General features: G+C 38.8%; 1 long non-coding RNA gene across 16 annotated transcripts; it reads left to right on the forward strand.

Annotated features, from left to right (window-relative positions):
* Window positions 1-10: 10 nt before the first annotated feature.
* LOC129126353 (uncharacterized) lies at window positions 11-23,292 on the forward strand. 16 transcript variants are annotated; one of them, XR_013182066.1, is made up of 8 exons: window positions 68-270; window positions 482-523; window positions 10,355-10,399; window positions 11,089-11,265; window positions 12,504-12,605; window positions 13,716-13,778; window positions 19,432-19,608; window positions 22,164-23,292. It is a non-coding gene; the product is annotated as an uncharacterized LOC129126353 (long non-coding RNA). The 16 variants fall into 16 exon arrangements; XR_013182065.1 differs by lacking the exon at window positions 482-523; XR_013182063.1 differs by lacking the exon at window positions 482-523 and having other exon boundaries at window positions 10,355-11,265.
* The last annotated feature ends 281 nt before the right edge of the window (window positions 23,293-23,573 follow it).

The raw sequence follows: 23,573 nt of genomic DNA on the forward strand, positions 1-23,573 counted from the left end.
TCCTCCTCCCTCCCCTGCCCCGCCGCCTCCCCGGGACGCGGAGCGGGCGGGCGGCGGCGCCGCGGCGCCGGCGGGGACCCGGATGTTGGGGGGGCGGGGCCGGGGCGGGGGCAGCGGCGCTCCGGCCGCTCCCCTCAGCCGCCCGGAGCAGCAGCGAGCGGCTGTCAGCCCGGCTGCCCTCGGCGCCGCTCCCCCGTGCGAGGTGCTGCCGTGGGCAGGTGCTGCCCGGGCAGCCCCGGTCCTGCAGGAAGCACCTCGCATCCAAGAGAAGTAAGTGCAGCTCAGGAGGGAGATGCGCCCGCTGGGGAGGTCAGGGTGGTCGTCCTCTCCAGGAGGCCTCGTTACTTGGTCTTCCCTCACGAGTATCGCTTGAGAATTCGGAAAAGATGGATCACATCACCATCATTTTAACAGCTCGGCTTTGGCTAGAAGTTCCAAGAAGCAAGCAAGTGTGCCAACTCTTTCTTTATATGTTTCCTAGGGTAACACGAGGATGGTGGTAAATTCTGTAAAAGTTCGATGGGTGAGTTTGGTCCCTTAAGGGGAATTTAGGGAAAACCTAACGCAGGGGATGTTTCCTTGTGTCCCCTCTTTTAAACAAAGGATACACATTCCCAGAGACTCTGGGCATAGGGCAAGTAATTGGCTGTATTAGCGACTTATGTGTGCCAGCAGTTTGTACTTTTATGTTTCTTGCTGCTGTGTTGACTTTTTTCCCCCTGAAAACACTGATTTTGATTTTAAGTAGTATTTTGAAACGGGGGGGGGGAATCTGTTTTTCTTAGCCATGGGTTTCTCTCAATGGCTTTCTGTTGCTTTGCAACCCAAACTACAGATGTTTCTTTCACATGTTTGTTGTTTCGGTAGGGATCAGCTGTTGTAAGGTGTAGGTCACCATTCATGAAAGTGTATTTCTTTCAGGTACTTCAGGTATAAAATAAATGAAACAACGGTAGCCATATGCTGAATTGGAAGTATCTGTCACAGCAGATAGAGTTATTGATCAGAAATATTTTGTCATGGACAGAATGTAGGTGCAGAAGACTTGCAAAGTTTTGATGTTGATGCATTATCCTGTAAACAGGGGCAACTGAATAGAGGAGTGCTGCTGAAAAGCTGCCAAGAAAAAACCTTTCTGCATGACCACCGTGCAAGGTCTCCTTATGGCCTGCTGTAAACTGCCTTCACCTGTTATCTCTGGTTTTCATCACTGTTGGGTCAACTGACTTAAATCACAGAAATACTGAAAAATTGATTTCTGAAATGGCTGAATAACGCTGCTGATTTAATGAGCTGATTCAGCTTGTGGGAAGCGTTTGACAAGTGGCAGAGCCAATATAAAGGGTGGGGAACAGAAAAGACCAGAGAGTAAGGGGAAAAGAAGGGTGAAGTTTGAATTTGGAAAGAGTGGCATGGGAATGCTTTTTCAGTGACAATAAACAGATCAGCTCAGCTGCAGGTTGAGTTCATATTCTAAGAGAAAGGGGAAAACCCACAAAGAGCCCTAACGGATTCTGGAATGCATTTCCTAACAGAAGCAACTTCACAGAGTACAAACTTCAGCCACCTACTTCAAGCAAAAGGGATAACATTGCTTTTAATATAATATGAGAAATAGATTGCTGTTTATCTCGGTGTGTGGATTTTAGATTTTTTGTGAAACTTTACTTAAAAGGGGAAAATCACTGAAATTTGATTAATTAGCTTTAAACACCTCACTTAGAGGCACTGAAAGTAAGGAGAGTTTTAAACTACTTCATGTTGCTTGTTATTTTAAATTATGTTCCTTATCATATTGTTCATATGTAAACTATATTCAGTTGAGATATATAAATAATATAACCCCAGGACTTTTTTGAAATTAGAATGTAGATGACAGAAGTGATATCTAAATATGTGAAAGTAGTAGAAAATAAAAGGCTACAAGGAAGAATGATAATAAAAGCTTGCTGCTTTGTGCTGAGTTAGGAACATATTGATGTTGAGAAAAGATGGTGCAATTTTCCTGATTTTTTACTGTTATAGAGGCTAATATTGCTATCTGGGGGGAAAAAACCAAACCTGGTAATTTTAAAGCTACCAGGGATTATTCACAGTGAGAGACCACCTCTTTTCTTTCTCCCTTCCTCCTTCCCCTGCCATCCATTCATTTTGGAATCTTTTTAAGGTGGCTTTCACTGCCTCATCCTCTTGTCATGGAGGATTTTGCTGTGTACCTGTGAAGGGATGTGTATAGTTAAAATTCCCTGAGGACTCACCAGATTGTCACACATGAAGTTTTGATGATGGTTGTGTGATGTGTTCTCTGCCTTTAGCAGAAGGCATCTCACCCCCTCCCATTCTGCCCCCTCTCCATTTTATTTCTGTCTTGGGAACTGCAGAGGAGAAAGTGAAAATGGAAATGCTTGGTCATCGTGCTCTCAGGTTAGGTTACAAAAAAATCAGGATGGAAGCAAAAATGTTGAGAGAATCGAGCCTTCATCAACTGCAGTGTGCAGTTAAATTATTCATAGAGTAAGCTGTACAGCATGATAGGAAGAGGAAATTTAGGAAAGCTGTAATGAAGCAACTGTAGAAAAGCAGGGGGAAAAATCAGTAATACATTTTTTCCTTTCTTGCCCTGTGAAATAACTTTGTCTGCACAAATGATCTTGTGAATGTATAGTAAAAACCACTCCATGTAGCATTTTCCAAAATGTGGCTGTGAACAGGAATGGATGTTAATGATGCCTAGCAAACATTAAAGCCTCATTTTTCTCCTACCTGATCAACCTGTAGCTATTAAGCCAAGGACCATAAATACAAGGCCTCACCTCCTATCAAATTGTAAGTTTTGAAGTTCAAGTTAAGTTTTTGATTTGATACTATGTTATACTCAGTGGCTGTTACACTTGCAGAGATAGGTATGCCTATACAATAGCAAGGTAATGAAGAGACAGGTCCCTCAGCTATGCTGAGAAATCACATTTTTTCAGGTGATGATTGTTGCAGCCGTTCTAACTGGAAACAGCGCTGCCAACAGCTTAACTACCCACATGCACAAGAGTAAACTGCAGCAGCATCTCACTGGTGAAATAATGTCATTTCCTAATAGGGGCGGGTTCTCCATCCCTGTGTGAGCTGCCATGGGGTGATGCTGAAGAGCAGACTCTGGGAGGGAGGGGAGCCAGCTGTGTCAGCCGTGCTGTGCTGACCAAGAGGCACCAACAGGGACACACCTCCTGTGCACAGCTGGCTGCTGATCCCAGGAGTGAAGTCTCAGTTTCTCTCACATTCTGTGCCTTTGCACAAATGTTTGTTCTTAACAGGGGGCTCCTTGTTGTCTGTCTCTCTTCACTTAAAAACTTTTGTCTGAGTTAGCAGTGTATGAAATTCAAGACGTGATGGTCCAGCTTCCATGTCTGCATCTATTGTCAGTGGCCAAATACTATAAAATTGGTTGCAAATTTAGAAGGCATTTTTTTCATAAGCCTGTGGAAATGAATTGTTATAGTTCAATTACATTTAAAAGATCCAGTTTGGGCTCTCAGAGAGACTTTTGCCTTTAAGGCAAAACTGGCTTCTTAGTGATGTTGACCTTGTTGTTGAAATCAAAATTATAGAGGTCACTGTGCTCAATACATGCTTGTAGTTTGCTGTGCAAAAAGCTTCCCTTTGAAAAGGCAGCAATGAAGAAGCAGAATACATAAAATTTCCAAAAAGATGTTTTGTTGCCTTTGGCTGCAATGTATTCAAAAATATAAAACTAAGTCTTTAAAAGAGAAAGGTGATTTGTCATTATTTGCTGATTGGAATTTGTGTGCAGTTAATATTCAGAAAGCATTCATGGAGTTGGTAATGATTTTTGAAAGTGGCTTTTTTGTAGTATTAACTGCCAGTCATCTGAAACTTAATCTTGAAAGTGAATCACTGATCTTGTTTACAACATTCAAGTTATTCTGTGAAGAAATGAAAAAAATACTGTATGACTTACCTGAATAGTTGCAATAGCACAATTTGCAAACAGATTACTTCAGCACAGAGTTAATATTTCAATCTGCATGCTGAAATTTGTTAATATAAACTGTATAGACAATACTTAAGAATAACAAACATGTCTCAGGAGCCTTACTGGGATTAATCCTAAGAAATTCTAGACTCTGACCAGTTTTATGTATCACATTTCTATTTTTCACTTCACCAAGTATAAATCTTGTTATTCATCCAGTTATGGTTTGTGCTGGTTGGTAATAGCAGCTCTGCAGACTGTGCAGCTATAGACCACTTCATTCTAAATTAATTTTCTATGTACTGCACTGTAAATTTTTAAGAATGGTCAGGACTATCTAACTGTGAAGTAGTATATTATGGTCTGCTGAAAACGAAAAAACTGTTGTATTTCACATAGATTCAAGAAATGTTTGGTTTCTTGAATGTGAATTTTTTACCAGAGCATCTTAAACATATGTTTAAGTGCACCCTTAAATTTACTTGCAATCAATGGGATTTAAAATGTACTTTACATGTCCCATTGATGATTAAAAATATATGCTTACTGTGAATATACAGAAGATAAATAACTATGGAGGGTCTGATCAGCTAAGATCTGAGTGTCCTTGTTTTCCATTTGGAGACCAGGTACATTCCCTCTCAAGGCACATTCAGTTCTTTCAGGGCCACATGGTGTAAGTACAATTGTTCCATTGGTTTGAGCAGGTTAATTTCTTCCAAGAGAGAAATATCTCAGGTTGGTTGGTTTGGTTGGCTGGTTGGTTTGGTTCTTTAATACAATGGTGTTTATTCAGAAAAAATAGATATGGATGAATAATTTTTTCAGATTAATGTAGAGACAGTCAGCAGCAGGCACTTCCTTGTGTTTTATTTACAATTCTGCTTTTTCAGTGAGTTCTTTACCTCAGGGAGCTGAAAGACTCTTTCTCAAGTAGCTGGTTTTCTTTATAGTGGCTTTTTGGTTGCCAGATGTCATGGCTACTTGGACAGGCTAACATAAAATAAGGCAGGATCTGTGTTTGTGGTGTGGCAGCTACTTTATGCATGTTGTCTCAAAGTATCCATGAAGATTTTTGTGTTTGCTCTGCCTTCAATAGGAATAAGGTAAGATATTTTCCATTTACTGCAAAATGAGAATGATACATGTGATTTCATCATTTTTTTCCTTTCACAGTCAAGTCTTTGAAGCCCTACAGAGTTCAAATATATTTAAACTACTGGATTAGAAATCACAATTTTGACTAAGTGGTATGTTTCATATGTTGGAGGAGGATATTCTTTTCCATATTACTCTTGCTGTGAAAATCTTTAGTGAGGATGATGTCTTTTTCAATAAAATTGCCTGGTAAAATCATCCTCCTCCTCAGAACTGTATAAATGGACGACTTTGGTTAGTATAATCAAGTTATGAATGTATGACTAACCTGTACTGTGCTCTCTGTGAATTGGTAGAAAAACATAGCCCAAACAGAAAATAAGCAAAAATTGATCATATGAGGAACTGCCTTAGAATAGCCTTAAAATGTCTTAGGATATCAAACAGAAAACCAAAAAAAATTATTAATATGATAAGAAGATAAATACTGGCAATGAGAGTTGAGAGTTCTCACTTGAAAGCAAACCTAAAAGAAATAGTACATTCAGTAAGCAGAATTGTGAAGGTTCTTTTGCATGGAAGGAGGCCTGATTGTTTTGGGTTTTTTTGGCTTTTGTTTAAGTCCTGGCGAGATCTGTCCTTATGTTGTATTAAGAGCTGTGATGCACAAAAACAGCGAGCAGAGCTGCCTGCAGAGTGCCAAGAATATGGGTTGTTGAGACACATTTTTAACACATAAGGCAACATTTGAAGAATAGAGAGGGGATACCATGGCATGAGGGGAGAGCATCAGATCTCAGCACAAGGCATTTGTAGCTGTCCTTGAGATAAACAGAGCAATGGGACAGAGCCATCATGGCCCTTTGCCTGACTGGTTAAAAATAAGCACTGTACACACTTCATATGCATCTCTCCCTTGAATGTGTGGGAGGAGAGAAAAAGCCACACAGGAGCAGATGCTCTGTTCTTGTCCTGTTCATGGCACCCTCCCAGGTTCTTATCCCTGCCCTTCACTCAGTCATGCCACACTCAAGGGAAGGCCTCTTTGATTCTTAATCCCTGTAGGATGGGAGCACATCTATGGATTGAGTTGAGGGTTGACTGATTTGTTAATAAATTTATTGGCTCATAATAAAAGAATAAATCTTTCATCTCATGCACCATAAAAACAATTTCTCATTACTTTGGTAAGAATCTTGACAGGATAAAGAAAAAGGATCAAATCTTAATTTGGGGAAGTACTGTACTATGAAATTGATTCACAGCAAGTATACCTGAGTGAGTAAAAGTACCAAAGAAAAGTAAGGAAAGAAAAATTATTGATTTACTCAATGTTACATGTTTTCTAAGAAAATCAGGGTGGTTTTTTTCCCAAAAACCTTTATAGTTGTCTGGCATTCTGTTTGTCACTGGGTTAATGTGTTTGGTTAATTTTTTTTGTCTTAATTCTTTGGAAACTGCCCATGCAGCATCTATCTTTAAGATGGAAATTTGCTAACACTGACTGTAGGACTAAAATGAAAGTATTTCAGCTAAGTACTCTGAAGGTTTTGAAATTAATATTGGTTTTTATTAATGCAGTGTTCCATGTTTTGGAAAGAGATCAAGGTCAGTTGAAGCATTTGTCTGGCTCACATCACATTACATTCAGATTGCATGTGAAATCTCCAGTTGCTTTGTTTTGCCTTTGGACAGGTGCTCAGAAGGTTTGTCAGGAATGTTAAGGCCATGTTGGACAGGTGTATTGTGGGGCTGATTCTTCCCTTGACTTGAACCAAATCAAGTGAAAGCCCTATTAAGCCAGAGGTATTGCAACAAAGCAAAATGGGCATGAAAGGATAGTCAAACACAGACTGTTTCCTGCAGGCTGATTCCTCATATTCATTCATTTCTTCACTGTGTGAGGAGCACAGCAGCCAGGAACAGTGGCAATTAGACATTAGGATGGCAGAAAGGGAATGAGGAAGTACCACTGTCCTGCTTCCTCTGCCAAGCAAACACAGATCTTTCTAATTACATGGTCTGATTTGAGATATGTATTACAGATTTTCAAAATATATGTTAGAGTATAAATTACTGTAAGGTAAGCATTGTATAGTTTCATATTGGGGTAAATACATATGGGCTGTATATTCAATTTCAGTAGTATTTTCCTTGCTTTCATAAGACTAAATATGCATACACAGCTATTATATTCAATAAGTAAATCTAAATTTCTGCAGAAGGCCACATTTCTTCCTTAAAAAAAAATCTTCATTTTAAATGTTTTTCTGTGTGTCCTTTCTCTTAATCTACTTTGTCTTTCATAACCCCTTTCTTACTCATCTATAAAACTTGAATGCCCTGCATTCTCCCACCCACCAAGTCACTCTGGACCATTAAGGTCCTGGAGCTTCTGATGTTGTGGGACTTGGGACATGATTTACATGATTTAGTGTTGTCCGTGTTAGGTAAATGGTTGTACTCAATGATCTTGAGGTCTTTTCCCACCCAAGTGATTCCATGATACTATGTTTCATTCCCTCTGTGATAAAGCTCTTCATATGGTATCTCCATGTTTTGGAGCCCTTTTATGTCCTCAAATCTTTGTTTTTTTTCTTTTTTTTTTTTTTTTTTTTTTTGTTTGTTTGTTTTGGTTTTTTTTTTTTTTTTTTGTTTTTTTTTTTTTTGAGGCTTATGTTGATCTTTGTGCTGACCTTTCCTTTATCCTTGTGTCAGGATAGAATCCACTGCCTAAGCAATTTCTCTCATTCCCACTCCAGACCCCTGCCCTTCCTGAATCCAGAAAAGGTGCTGATGTGACAGTGAAGCACTCAGTGAGATAAGTGATAGACTTCCTGAAACTGTGTTCTCTGTGCAGTGTCTGTTAGTAGGAATGACTTGCAGCAACAAATCTGCAGGATGGAGAAGAGCCAGAGAAACCACGAGGAGTGAAAGGTGTCCAGGTTACCTAAGCAAATTGGATTGTAAAGGGGAAAGATTGGAATGTGTGAGAAATTAAGATAGACTGCTCTTAAAAAGTACAGAACCATTGTCAAGTGTTCTGTCAATCCTGATTTCCTACTCTTTTAACTGCATTTCTTCCCTTCTCAGGCATCTCTTAGGGATCTGGTGATGGTGATGTCAGTTATCTGCCACTACTACATTAAGATGCTTCTTCCAAAGTGATAAGTGATGTCATTCTCTTAATAGAATTGTCACTAAGCTTCAGTCATTGTAGTGATGTGCAGGGCTCAGCATTCCAGCAAAGCCCTTAGTGCAAATGTTGAAAATCTTTTCAGTTTGCATGTCAAAAGTTATCATGGGCTTTGAGATGCATGGAAAAACTGGAGTCTGTTCTATGGAAATTTGGCATTCCAGAAAGGCAAATCAGTACAGAGTCAGTGAGGAGAAAGAGCTTGGTGATCCATGGGATTGGAAGTGTACAATGGGAAACTAGGAGTGTAATTACACTACACAGTGAAGTATAAGTATATAAATAATTGATCTAACCACCACTAAACTGTTTCCAGAAGTGAATTAGTGCAGCCACCTTAGTTTGGCTCTGAATACATGCTGAGGAAGACTGGCTATCTCAATGACAGGGCACATTGGCCTGAAAGCAATGTGCTAACCTATCTGCACAGCTCTTGGGATCAGGCCATGTGGGTGTGGAATGTCTGCAGTGTCTCTGCTCTGACAGGCCTGGTGTCACAGCCAGCTGGGACCTCTTCACATTGCATACCATGGTAGGAGAGATGTGCTGTGAAAGCACTTGCCTCAATGAGCCAAGCTAAATGACTATTAACAGATGATATAATTTCCTTCTCTGAATGTACCATCACAGAGGTAAAGCTCTCTTGAAGCCAAGGAACTGTGTTAGTAGAAGAGCATAAGTCATCAACTGACTAGGAATACACTGACTCTAAAAATCAAAACAGAATTTTCACATTGAGACTGCCATCTGATAGAGTAGTTACTAAAGCAATTTTGGTCAGTTTCTGAAATAAATTAAGTGATACAACTACAGGTGTAAGAGTACTTGCAGTGGTTTAGGAGTTCCATTCTAGTCCTATGTTTGTATGTCTCACAATTCTGTTCAAGTATTAGAGTCAACAATGCATCCCACTATTGGCTCATCTGGGAAGAGCTGGGTCCTAATTATAACCTTGTGGAGTAATATCCTGCTCTTATATTTCATGTATCTCTTATCTACATATATTTCAACTATATTTCAGTTAACACAGTTGAGGTGTGAAAGCAGTGGTTTGTCTGGTAGCCAGAATATATAACCTTAAAAATGTGTAGGGAATTAGACTGCTTCAGTTGGACAGTTAATGAAGGAATTTTGTTTTATTGTGATTCTTTTTAAGTAGCAGTGATGGAAACAGAGAGCTCCTGGCCAAATTTCTTGTAACAATATGCCAAACAATATACATAATGATTTCAGTCATTCTAGTCATGAGGACCTGAGAACTGCTGAATTTAGCCAGATGAGAGGTCTATCTAACCTAGTATGTAGATATTTATGGAAAAAATGTCCAGAGGCAGTCATGCTTGCAGTGATTTTTCCATCATTCTCTTCAGGCCTTCAGTGACTAGGAGACTCTTTTGTTTAACAGTTACTGCTGACCTACTGAATAGAACTGCTGAATCAATGAAGTCATGCTTTTTCTGGTCCATGTACAGTTTATGCTTCACAATATGTAATGAAAGTAAGCTTAGTTTATTATTGGGAAAAAAAAAAAAGCATGCCTTCCAATATTTATATTGGGAAAACCGGTGTATTACTATTAATAGGTCACTTTTTGAATAAAGTTCAGTACTTGATACATTGCTCTCATATTCTTCTCTAGATGTTTTTCTAATTCTATCATGATGTTTTTGATAATGGAATGACTAAAGCTCCAAATTATTCATAAAGTGTTGGGGGCCTGAGTGTTTACAGGGCAGATTTTTCATGTTTTTCTGTTAATTTTTAAATAATAAATTATGTTCATTTTAAAATAATTAAAAAGCTATGTTTGTTCCTTTAAGCACCAGATATTTTCAGATTTCTTTCCTGGTGATACTAACACCCCATATATATACATATATGTGTATTTTCTCTTCCCTTCTTGATGTGCATTGCACTTAATGACACTGAATAGCCTCTGGCATTTTATCACTCATTCAGTATTGAACCACCTCCAAAGCTTTTCATATCTAGTCCTAGATTTCCTCAGCCTAATAGTTTTGTGTCATCTGATTTTTTTTCCTTTGTCTAATTATGTGTGTTCTTTTTCACAGTGTTTATGAATATATTGAAGGCCCACATCTGCCAGCTGAGCCTAAGTCAGTGAATCCTGAAAAAGAGTACAAGCAATATAAAATACGACCTATAAAAATAATTCAGCCCTTTTTCTTCTCACTAAAATGAATTTTACTATTTTAGTTTTATTATTTATTACATAAGTAGATGCATTTTTAATTTGTTTTCACAATGCAGATCTGCTTTTCAAAGCACTTGTAGGATAATGGAAATAGAAGATGAGAAATTCACTGCTTTCTGATAATTTAAATATCACACATGTTGACATTAATGACTAACATTTTTATTTCATATTTCACTGTATGGGATTCTGGCACATACTGACAATTTAAGGATGATTGTCAGGAAAGAACTATATAAAAGGAACTGTTCTTTTTATTTTTTGAATGTTAGCATGTAAAGGTTGTCTTTGACTGTCTTCAATCTCCTATTGGCTTAATCCACTATACTTACTTATTAAGCTATGAATACCTGCAAATCCTTTAAAGGATTAACTGTATCTGCCTGCTAAGCTTTCCGAGGCAGTTAAAAATAACTGCAGGCTGATTCTACTGACACACTAAAAATTGGACCTGCTCTACATTTTATGTTGTATTTGCTGCTGCTTTGACAAATGTGATACAGTCTGGAGGTACTTAAACCTTCTGTGAAGTTAGGTCGACCAAGTGCTCTCAATACCCCAGTTCTGACTAGCAGCTGTTTTCCCTTACAGCCCAAAGAAGATCAGCATTTGCTTTGTCTCATGAAAAATGCCAGTGACCAAGAACATACAAGCTGGACAAAGAAATTCAGCTTAATATAAATTAATGAAATAAAGGTGTCCTTCTCTGAAGATAAGGCTTTGCTTTATACAAGTGGTCTGCAATGCAAATGCAGTCCTTCCTGTTTGGTATGTTTTTTTCTAGCTGTACTAATTGACTTCAGAAAATGTATCTCTTTTCCACATTTACAAAACTGGTATATTCTAATACAGTATAAGCATGTGTGCTGGATGCTGCTAGATATTGTTAGTAAGGCAGCCAAATATATTATATCCATCATTATATCCATAAATGGAAGCCTTACAGGGGATGCACAGTTTCTCTCAATGGTCTGGAGAGTGCAGGAGACAGCAGCACATTAAAATATATACTGACTACCTCCATTCCTGCTGGCTGTCAAGGAAGAAGAGTTGGACTCCACCATCTTTATATATTGCACTTTATTGCATTTTATAGTGCAATATATAAAATGGAAACTTTGAGACAAGACTTAGCACTTTCCATAGTCATTTGCCAGGTATTTTCTCTTGGAAGTCTTGTACAGAAATTTATGGCTGCAAAATGATACCATAAATGTTGGTGTTTTCTTGCTGTCAAAGGACAGAATGGGACACTGATTCTCTGCTACAGTGATTTCTACCTTCATTAACAGATTGTTTAGGTTCCTGCACAAAAAAAAAGCAGAAGTTCAAGTGCATATAAAGCTGAAACTGGTTCTCACACTTTATAAGAGCTGAAGGAATGTAACATGGCATAAAGTTATTTTCCCCACAAGTCATAGGCATCAGGCTAATTAATACTTAGCTGAGTGCATGAAACCTGCATTTGTTTAAAGCTGAAGGGGGAATTGAATTGAAAACCAAATTCAGTCAGATGTAGGTACTCACAAGGGACAACTCTGTCAGCATTCCTTATAGTGAACTCCTGACTGTAAAACAATATATGAATATAGAATAATATGAACTTGAGTTGGGCTTGCCAGCCACTCTGTGTAAAGCACTGACACAGGTGCAGAAGGAACATTGGATCCATCTGTGTGGATTCAGCCTTCAGTCCCCAAAAGTATGGCTGCTAGAATTCTTTAGTTTAGCTAGTTGAAGAGCTAAGTAGTTAGTAGTTGTTGATTAATTACTTTATTATTATGCTATTTGACAGTAAGAGAACAGTAGGTTTTCCTGCTCTTTTAAGTACATAAGCAAACTGCACAACCCAAGCTGAAGGTTCTAGCTCAGACACAATAAGCATTATAACTCTATTAGCATTAATATGTGCTAATTTATGTCTAAAATACATATTAAAAATTGTGCTGAGACAACTTCATACTGAGCTATATCGGGAAATCACATTATGTTTTTTCTATTTCTAGCTAAGGGAAGTCAACAAAACCTTGTGAGAGTTACATTTTACCCCTTTGTTCCAACAGTGTCTGCCTGCCTGTGGCCCTGCTCTGCCTGAGGAAGCACCATGGGTAAGCAGATACATTGCTTGTGGTACTTCAGTGTTTCTTAGAGCTAATTGCAGAATTTCTGCAGTGCCCTGTATTGCACTACTCAAGCAACAGATGACACAGACATACCAGGTAGATTGTGTGGTTCTATTTGTTTCAATACTATTTTTTTCTCATTAGGCATATATTCCTTCATGTTTGGTTTTATCTGAACTTCACCACAAACTGTCAAGTTAAATTTTACTCAACGTGTATTTTTGGAGGCAGAAAATGGACTTGTACAAAATGCACTTCCTAACATAAACTATTTAGTATTTTCTTGTGAAGAGAAGGTAGCATTCTTATGTTTTAAAAGAGAAATCTTGTGGAACCCAAGCTTGTCAAATTTTTGCCAGAAACTTGCTGGTTGCCTGCCAGCTCTCTACCCATGCACTTGGCAGGTGGCCCAGCCTTCCAAGAGCTGCAGCTGCCTCTGCGGCAGGGCTGGCAGTACTTGCAGGGCTGCAGTCCCTGAGCAGGTGTCCACATGGACTCCCTCCCAAAGGGTCCCTGGCACCCTGGCCTGAGGGGCTGTGCCTCCTGCTAAGGAACTTCCAGGCCTGGAAATGTTTTGTCTTGTGCCAGCTTTTGGGAACCCACATTCTTTACTTTAAGAAATTGTTTCATAAATGGACATCCTATTTCTGTTGCTAAGGAAGGCCTTGTACCTGAAAGCAGGGATGGATGCCTTTAATACATCACTTTGTAGCAGTCCTGCTTCTGAGGAAGGTTCACGAAGAAATGACACAAAATGCAGCAGCATGTCTAGAGGAATGTTGCTTTTTAAGTTGGAATTTGGCTTCTGACATTAGCATTAGGTTTTGTTGAGGTTTTGTGCTTTCCTTTTATCTTAACAGACATTTCCCCCCACCCCCCCCCAAATACTATCTAATCTTATTTGAAATTCAATCAGACATCAGCAATATCTTGTGGACTAATATGCAATTTTTTAATGAGTTAAATATTCATGGTAGTTGATACAATCTTGGTATTAGTAATCTATTATGAAAGAACTGTAAGAATAAATAAAAGCTGATAAGCTTTATGCTGGTGTGTACATGGTTGTTAGTATTTTTTATTCTATCTTTTTAGGGCTGAGAAAAGTACAATTGAAGAGCATGGAGCATTCTGACACGTATAACTCTTTGTATCAAAGTAAGTGCCAACTCAGGTTAATAAATAATAAAAGTGCACAAAACAATTTTTCTTCCTTTTCCTGATTATTGTTTAATATTTTGCTGCATTTTGAATAGCTTGAATAGAAAACTTATCTTTCCTAATGGAGCTCTATTCCAAAAATAAATCAATTCCACAACAGGAGGGTTGGAGAATTATTTTTTCTGTTCCAGCTATTGTTTGTAGATTGCTACTAGATATCATGTAAATAAATCAATCAATCTCAACTTTATTGAAGCTAAATAATGATCTTGAAAGACACATGTGAATGGAATCAAGCAGCTGTGATACATCAAATATTTTATAGACTGTTGTCTAGAGATGATACCTATTTTATGACTGCCCTCAAGGAAATGTAGTGAAGAATTTTCAATTAACATAATACAGAAGAGCATAAGAAAGTCTTGTAATTAATTTGGCAAATAGAAACAGTGATGCAATAGAAGATGATATTCTGATAAAATTTCTCCAGCTTTGTAACTTTTTCAGCAAAATTGCTTTGTGATTTTACTTCAGACTTTGCCCCACTAAAGGCAGTTAGTCTATTCCTGAAGTTCCTAGTGGGGTAGAGTAACAGTTTCAGAGTCTAGGTGGGACATTATTTTGGCTTATACAATGTTATCTCACAGTGCAAGAGATGAAGGAATAAACACTGCCTTATTTAGGGAACCAATGGCCTGTCAAAATCAGTACAAAAGTACAAAAAAAAAAAAAATTCCTCTCCTGTTTCTCAGCTAGTACAATATGTTGGAGTGGAGGTTAACCTTGTTGTGCATTTTTCAGATGCTTCCAAATAGCTGCACAAAATGACACCAAGCTCAATTGATTTGCCCCTGTGCTACTGCAGTTTTATGTGTATTGAAAGCATGGGGGGGGGGTCTGTTAATAATAAAATTAGAATGACATAGAAATAAAGTGTACATTCTCTTTCTTGCTGATGTGATGACAAGTAGTTTCTCTGATTTTATTCCTCTCTTGCATTAGCCAATATAAAAATTTTGCCAATATGTTTTTCACAACACTTACAGATTACCAATAGCTGCCTAACTCCATTTCTGCTTACAAACTTAGTAACAACGTGCTTACATAAAGTAGACTATGATGGTCACATCTTCAGCTGCATCCTGGCATAGCTCCAACTACATAGCTGTTGACTTCATGAGGATTTGGATACAAACTTAAAGTTAAGCCCATGCTTAACTGCTTTGTCAATCTGTCTCTCTCTCCCCCTCTCCTCCTGCTGTTACTATCATATAACATCTATGAAATTTAGCTCGTGCTGACATGAATGAATGTTCAGGTATTTCTATACACTCCTTGTACACGGAGCTGTGGTTGATTTACTCTTGTTTCAAGCCTGAAGAACAGACTGCATCCACTGTGACTTCCAGAGTGCTGTAAGCATGTGCATGTGTTTATCTGTTTTCTAAGGTCACCTGTGGGCCTCTCATCCAACCAAAACTTCTGTAAGAAGGGAGACTGCATTTCAGAATAAAACCTTCTCTGGGATTCAGTGCCAAAATTCATGCTTTTTGTAGCAGTTGTAAATTAAGTCCTTTTTTGTTTTTTGGTTTAAATCATTTAGAGGTATCAATAGCTTCATAAACATTTTTTCATTGTATTTAAAAACATTTACAGCAAAATACTGCATCAGTAATAGTAGCAAAGATTTAGTTGTATAACTACTATTATATATAATCTCCCATATAAAACGGAAGTTATTATACAAAGGAAAGTATAATAAAATTATGACTGTAGGCAGTGGCTTTCATGAAGAGTGTAAGTTTTTCAAATACTTAATAAACGAAGAGATTTTATAGAAATGTAAGCTTGTGTTTATGTGATTTACATGCATTCTTCCCAAAACAGCATTCAGCTACAATAAGGTTTAGTTGGGCATGTATACATGACCACATTAATGAATGTGATATTTGATTGTCTAGAGAGCTGTGGATATATTTAAACAAAAGATTTTATATTGCTTTAATTATTGTAATAAATCAGAGCTAAGTGACAATATTGTCATAAATTAGAGGGAGAAAAATATTTTAAGCACACATTTCCTAAATTTTATCTCCTAAAAAATTGGATAGCATTTCTACATATCTCTTCATAGTTTGGTATTTGCTAGATGTACTGTTGTTTCCCCTGGCATATCTGTTCTGTAAGGCAAGGGACAACAGAATCAAGAAATAAACATCTGACCACGTCACAAATCCAATTAACTCTGACAAGGGCTAGTAAAGTCAAGTGAATAACAAAGCACTGCTGTCTGGAAGCAGCTTTGCAGGCAGTAGGACACCAGCTGGATGAAGCAAAAGTACTTCAGGCAGCCGAATTTTCTGCCTCCACTAAGACCATCTTATACCCCGGTGAGGTCACAGCGCTGTAGCATTTTCAAGTGTCACATCTCATCTCTTCACCGTTCCTAAGCGGCAGGGAGGAGGAGGAGGGAAGCATTCCCTTCACAGAATGTAAAATATGTGCTAATGTCATTACAAGGTAATGCAGCGAAGCAGAAACTGCAGCAACCATTGCACAGCCTCTCCTCGGCCACCACTACAGCGTTGGGTTATGATAGAAACCTCCAAGAGATTTCAGTGCAGCAATCCTTGGGCAGAAATCGTGGTGGTTTTCTAATCCCAAGGCCTGTGCATGTTCAAAGTAGCTCTCCTTTTTCTAGCTCTTGCTGGATGTAGCTAACCAATGTCCCATTTAATGGGACTGAATGATTAAATGATTGCTTCACCAGTCTGCTGCATTCATCCATGCTTGAGACTCAGAAATGTGGGGGGATTTCTCATCTGGAGTATAGCAGTGTCAATCCAGAGACATTCCTTTGGCAAAGTTATTTTGGGTTTATCTTGAGAGGACAATCCACTCCCTGCCCATCTGACTGGAAATTGAAATTCTTCAGTGCTTGTTTCCAGATAGAAAGGAAATACGTGCTCCGTTTACGTTATCTGTGTAACCCAAACAACACAATGTTACCCTTGGAATCTTTTCTTGCTCTAACCTATTTCTCTGTCATGCAGTGTCCTTAAGTGAAATGCTTTCCATTTACACTGTAGTAATGGAAGGAATCTTAGACCCATATACAATACTCAGTATTTTTACTGATAATTGTCAACATTATTGGCAGCTCCTATTTTCTAGTAGCCAGAAGAGTCAAATATATAGTTTGTCAGCTTTAACATGGGTTATAAAACTGAAACAAACAGATATTCTCAGCTTTGAGATGGAGGAAGGAATATTTCTTAGGAAACAACATAAGAATTGGGGTTAGCTCATAACTCACAGCTAGTTTGCATCTGAAATTTCCCAGCACTTTTCTAACAGTCCTATTAAACTGAAATTAAAATTATATTAATTCAGCAAAATTTTCCAAAGGGAGATTTATTTAGTTAAGAATGGGATTTCTGGGTTCTAGAAACCAGAAACAGATACACACAATGACTCAGTGATTAGGTTATTAAATTACTGGATTTAGAGCAGGAAACTGAAACTGTTTCCCCTCTTTTAATTCCACATCTTTCTATGCACAGCATCTTTTGAATCTTCCCCCTCCCCCTGCCCCCCCCCCCCCCCCCGCCAACTTTAAAGAAATACTTATTAATCTTGGAGTTGGTCCCAATTTTCCTGATACTAAGAAATTAACACAGGGTGAGATGGGTAAATTGAAGTGTCAGGATGGTCTATGAAATCAGAAAAAGGAGCAAGGAAACAAGGAAAGAATAAAAATATGCAGGATTGCTTCTACAGAAAACTAAAAATTAAACATATCATCATGCTTGTACTTTTTTTTAAGTGCATTGAAACTTGATCTTCTTGCTACAACTTTGGACACAAATAGAATTTAGCAAATGGAGATATGCTGTAGGAGCAGCACAGGCATATGCTGACATACGATTACCATATGTCAGTCCACAGTGATTCTCGAGCTCCTGAGACATGTTTTGTTCTTTAAATAGTTTTCCATCTTTTTAACATTTTGAAGCACATAGACTATTTTCATTATGCTTTTTTCCTCCTTCCTTTGAAGCCACATGCATTTACAACTGACTTAGATTAGGCAGGAAGGACAGATAGAAAGAAGCTAAAATAGCTTTAAGAAATTACTACTGCAGTCAAGTATATTTGGAAATTCAAGAGTCAACATGAACTATAAAAATAAAATAAAGTCTACAATAATCTTTTATTTATAAAGAAAACATATGGGTTAGGATTTTTGTCCTGCATTCATCCAGGATCACATGCAGTATTTTGTTCTGGGATGTAATACAGCAAGTTAAATTTTAATTTAAAAACCAACAAAACCCCCTTTGTATTTAATCATGTATCATTAAAACCTGAGATTTTGACTTGAACTGGAGACTGAGTCAGAACCTCACAGACTCACACAGAGAACATAGTAGCTGCCAACAGGCTATTTCCTGTTGCTTTTCACAACAAACAAAAAAGGGATATTTCAGTATGATCTGCAGATGTGCAGCCTGATGACATTTAGATGCAAGTTTTACAGAGGCCTACAATTTTAGGCATATAATATATAAAATTCCCTCCTATTTCTTAAAAAACCAACTCCATCACTAAAGAATTAAGATCTTTCAACAAATTGTGTGACAGTCTTAAGTTTCTAAGCTCCTAAAAGATTTGGAGGAAAAAATACTTAAAATTTACTCAAATGCCTGTGAGAGCTTAAAAAAGGAAAAATAATGAGAACATACATAAAAATTCTACTGCACACTGGTAAGGTAGAAAAACTGTACTGAACATATTTTTTGGCTTTTGCAACGTCTCATATAGGCTTGATCAGCAAAATAATTTGTTTCTTTAGTGAAAAAAAATGCTTTATACTTCTCAAGAGAGAAATAATTATTTCTGAATGTCTGGAGAAATACTGAGAAAAATAACTACCATAAACAAGTCATTAGTAAGAATTTACCTTTTCAGTGCCTGGAGACATAATATAATTTCCTAATAAGCTCCAGCCTCCTAGCTGTTGCAAACCAAAGACATCCTAGAGCTTCCTACTAAGTGTGCATATCAGCTTGGGCCAGCACAGGAAGAATTCTTAAGGCTGGGCTGAAAGAACCAATGTTTCCTCAAAGCCTCTGATTCATCACAGGTACATTTGCTTTCTAGTTCTGTGTCTTAAAAAGGGTCAAACTCTGCAATGTTGAAGGGCATAAAGTAGTGCTTGACACATTGGGCATAAACACATATATCACACAGACATCCTCCTGTTAGGAAAAAATCAATTCCTGCTTGCACTAAAAGGCACTGATGTAATCACAAAATGTTTTAGAGAGTTTTTACTCCTAACTGGGTAACACTGGAAATTTTGTCCCTCTGCAAGTTATGGATTGGGTCTTAGCATACTTTTGTTGAAATAAAGGTACTCCAGTCAATTTGAGAGTTGAACTGGAAACCAAAGTCCTGTAAGTTTTGTGCTAGCCTCCTCTACAGGAAGGTAAACAACCCCAAAAGAATGGTGATATGTGAATAGTTCTCCCACAACCTCTTTGTTTGCCAAAGTAATTGTAATTGAGTAGGCAGATTTCTTCTGGATGATACCAGAAGAGAAAAATGAAGAAGGTTGTATAAAACCGTATTTTGTTTCTTATCCTAGGGAAGCCTTACATGGCACAATTTGGATGATGTCTGGACTTAAACCCATTACCAGAAAAAGATAATGATGCTGTTTTGAGAGCCAAATGAAGAGACAATACATAATACCATATACAAGGAAAATCAGAGGAGATCTTGAATGAGCAAAGAGGATGTACATGATGGAGTTATTTACCAGGTACTATAATATGAAGAAAAGCAAAGCACCTCTTCTCAAAAGGGAATTACAGAAATTAATTGAGGATATTGTGGCATCATTCCTTTAAATCCCTTATGCTCCACAGTTCCCTGTTTCTCAGTGCCCCCCCCCTTGCTCTCAGAAGTTTTGCACCCACTTGTTCTCTTTCCACATCCCCAACATCCTGTCTAAGTTTGTCTCCTGGGCCCAGCATCCCTACCTGGCTGTGAACAAAGCTGTCACAGTGGTAAACACTGTCAGAAAGATTTCCTGTCTCCTTTTTTTGTATATGAAAGCAAGGGGTAAGAAGGGTGCAATCAAGGTGTTTTCCTGGCACTGCTACAGTGCCTGGAGGGCAAAGGCTATTCCTCCTCCCCTGCACCACCAAGCAATCCATGTTCCAGCACCAGAGGGAAGAGCAGGATATGAAACAAGCAAAACAGTGTCACTCAGAACCTGGAGGAGTGAGAAAAGAGGGCTTCCTTCTGCCTGTAGAATTTTTATGTACATGGTGGAGACTGGTGTGAAACATATTACAGGAGACAGGTGAGAGGGGAACTTGGTGCTTCTTAGAGGTCCCATGGTCAAGGAAGTTTTGTGAGAGCACTTTTTCAGGGAGTTTCAAAATAGGTGATGATGATGATGTGCTGTACTGGGCCAATTCCCACCAGATGCAGAATAACTTCTGTGTGAGAATATACTGGAGCTGTGAGGAACCTCAGCCCCTGCAGTTTACAGCTGTCAATCTGCTCCTGCTGCTCTGAATGACTTGCTAAAGTAAGCACAGCCTCTGCTGGTTTATCACTGAGCGCTGACAAACAACTACGTGCAATATGCAATAATTTTCCAGGAAAATATATTCCACAGCATTCTGAAAGTAAAAACACTATCTAAATGAGATTCACAGCAGCATGTTTTATTGACTTTGAGAGACAGATTCAGAAAAAGAGGATTACCAAGCTGAGACTAATAGCTACATTCAACATACTTACACTAGTTTACATTGTAAACAAGAATTCCACAGACCCAGCAGAAAGGGATGTGGGGGTGTTTGTTGGTTGACATCCAGATGAACATGAGCCAGCAGTGTTCCCAGGTGGCCAAGAAGGCCAGTGGCATCCTGGCCTGTAAAAGAATTAGTGTGGCCAGCAGGACCAGAGCAGTGATTGTCCCCCTGTACTCGGCACCTCAGCTTCTGTGTTTAGTCTTTGCCCACTCACTGCAAGAAAGACATCGAGGTGCTGGAGCGTGTCCGGAGAAAGGCAACAAAGCTTATGAAGAGTCTGGAGCAGAAGTGCTATGAGGAGCAGTTGAAGAAGCTGGGAGTGTTTAGCCTGGAGAAGAGAAGGCTCAGGCAGGACCTTATTGCTCTCTACAATCCCCTGAAAGGAGGGTGTAGCCAGGTGGAGGTCAGCCTCTTCTCCCAGGCCCAGTGAAAGGGCAAGAGAAAATGGCCTCAAGCTGCACCAGTGGAGGTTCAAGTTGGACATCAGGAAGTATTTTGTCACTGAAAGGGTTGTCAAGCATTGGTACAACCTGTTGCTCCTGGTGCTGGAGTCACCATCCGTGGAAGTGTTCAAGAAATGACTGGATGTGGCACTAAGTGCTATGGATTACTTACATGGTGGTGTTTGGCCACAGGTTGATCGTGAATGTCTTTTCCAACCTTAATGACTCTTTCTTAATGATCATTCCATGTTTAAACATGCCTTGTTTTATTGGACAGTGCCACCTAGGGGGGTAACGGCTTTTAAACTAGAGTGGCAAAGGAGAGGGAGCTTTAATAATAACATAGAAAGAATTTCTTCTATTAAATTCTCTTTCAGAATATACTAGGCAGACAAAGTGCTGCTGAGATTTTCATACTGTGGAATCTGGCAAAAACCTGTAATTTTCACAGGTCCCTTTGGAGCTGCCCATACTCTTTTCTCTCTTCCATAGTGAGAGAAATCTCTTCTGGCGGTGATTGGGGATGCCACAAATCCCGATTTTCTCCTCTGCTAGGCAGGTCTTGCTGGTATGATCAGTGAAGAGGTTATCTACATCTCATTACAGCTGTAAGGCTGGCTAGGAGATTGCTGTATTGCTGTGCTTGGGTTTCCAAGGACTTGAAAGAGAGCCTTGAAAAGTTTGCTTTTTGAGGCCAAAAGCAGAGAGAAACCCCAGGTCTACTTCTACTTAATCTAGTCTGCTAAAGGAAGGTAGTGTACAAGGCAGGAATGAGATGCTGAGACTACTCTGTCTGAGAGCAGATAGGTTTTATCCTGACACTTCCCCCACTGTCCTTGAAATTACAAGTTACAGTTGGCTCCTTTGGACTTCTAACAGTTTAACCTAGAAATGGACAAAAGAAACTTAGAAAAAATGCCCATCTCTGTAGCATGTTCATTTTCTTCAGAATTAGATTTGTTTTAAAAGCCTGAATTGTGGTAATTTCTTTCCTGAAAAGACAAAATTCCAGGACAGGTAATATTTTAGGAGTGGGTATTTTTTTTTCCCATACACTTTTTTTATTCTCACAAATGGTATTTGATTTTATTCTGTATCTTCCACAGCAGATGGCGTGCCTGCCTCCCTGAGACCAGAGATCCCAAGCAGCATGCAAATGATACAAGAAACTCGTATAACATAGAAACAATAGTATAATATAAGAAACAATTATGCAAGGAACCTGCTCCTCTTTCCTTACAGGAAAGTAGTGACACTACCACAATATTTTTGAAGGAAAAATGTCAACATTTTTGATTGCATGACTGTGTGTTTGAATTGTAATAAAGGGCAGGTCTCTTTCTTTCCTTCAGTAACCTCCACACACATAAGCAACTGAGTATTAATAAGAAGAGATTTTATTTAAGTTCCTTTTAAAAATAATCCATTCTAAAAAAAAAGTCCAGCTGATAAAAATTGCTTTGTCTGCCCCCTAGAAATGGAAAAAGAGAAATTATTTTGGAACTACAAGCCACAGACATGGCAAAAAGATGATGGAAGTTATACCAAAGCTTGTTGTAAGTACCTCTCAGGTAAACAAGTCCTGTGGTAAAATTATGGCATGATGGATTCTCTCAGGCTGCAAGATGTGGCTGGGGGTGTGTATTCTGTTGCCGTCTGTTAGAGGTGGGGCAGTTATCTACTGTTAATTGGGCCACCTGTCAAAACCAGCTAGGGCAGTTTTCTTTATCTCTTCCACAACCAACCCTCCCTCCAAGAGATATCAGCTGTTAATGGGCCATTGAGTCTCACTGCATGACTGATAAAATTACATCATCCCATTGGGAGATGCTCCACCCAGGGGGAGGAGCCAAGCATTCCTACCTGGATATAATCTAAGATCTGGAACACCACAAGCAGCTTTTCCCCCACTACATTCCCAGAAGAAGACCAGGTCCATCTACACCACCACTGGACTGTCAGAGGAAAACTACATCCTTTTACAGGATCACTGCTTCAGCAGAACCACACCTGTGGTTCTGGATATAATATTGAGATTTGGAACACCACAAGCAGCCTTTGCAAGCAACCAGAACCTCCTGTGCAGGAGGGCTGCAGCCACCATTTAATGGGACTGCTACCAACACCCTGACCAACAGGGTGCCAGGTCATATTCTGACTCTGACAATGGTTTTTTTGTACTATTGCATTTGTATTTTTAATTTTCCTAGTAAAGAAATGTTATTCCTATTCTCATATCTTTGCTTGAGAGCCCCTTAATTTAATATTATAATAACTTGGAGGGAGGGAGTTTACATTTTCCATTTCAAAGGAGGCTCTTGCCTTCCTTAGCAGGAGCCTTTTCAAGCCAAGACATGGATAAAGCAAACTCTTACTGTCCTCTCCTCTAGATGTCATGATGTGGAAGAGGAGCAGCTGGATACCAGGGCTGCCACACTTGAAGCTAAATAGCTTTTGACATGATCTTTAAAGAAAAGCTACAGTACGGCATGGCAAATTCACCACAGTGCCCATCC

This window comes from Agelaius phoeniceus, chromosome 1 (genome assembly GCF_051311805.1).
Source record: "Agelaius phoeniceus isolate bAgePho1 chromosome 1, bAgePho1.hap1, whole genome shotgun sequence".
Taxonomy (NCBI): Eukaryota; Metazoa; Chordata; class Aves; order Passeriformes; family Icteridae; genus Agelaius; species Agelaius phoeniceus.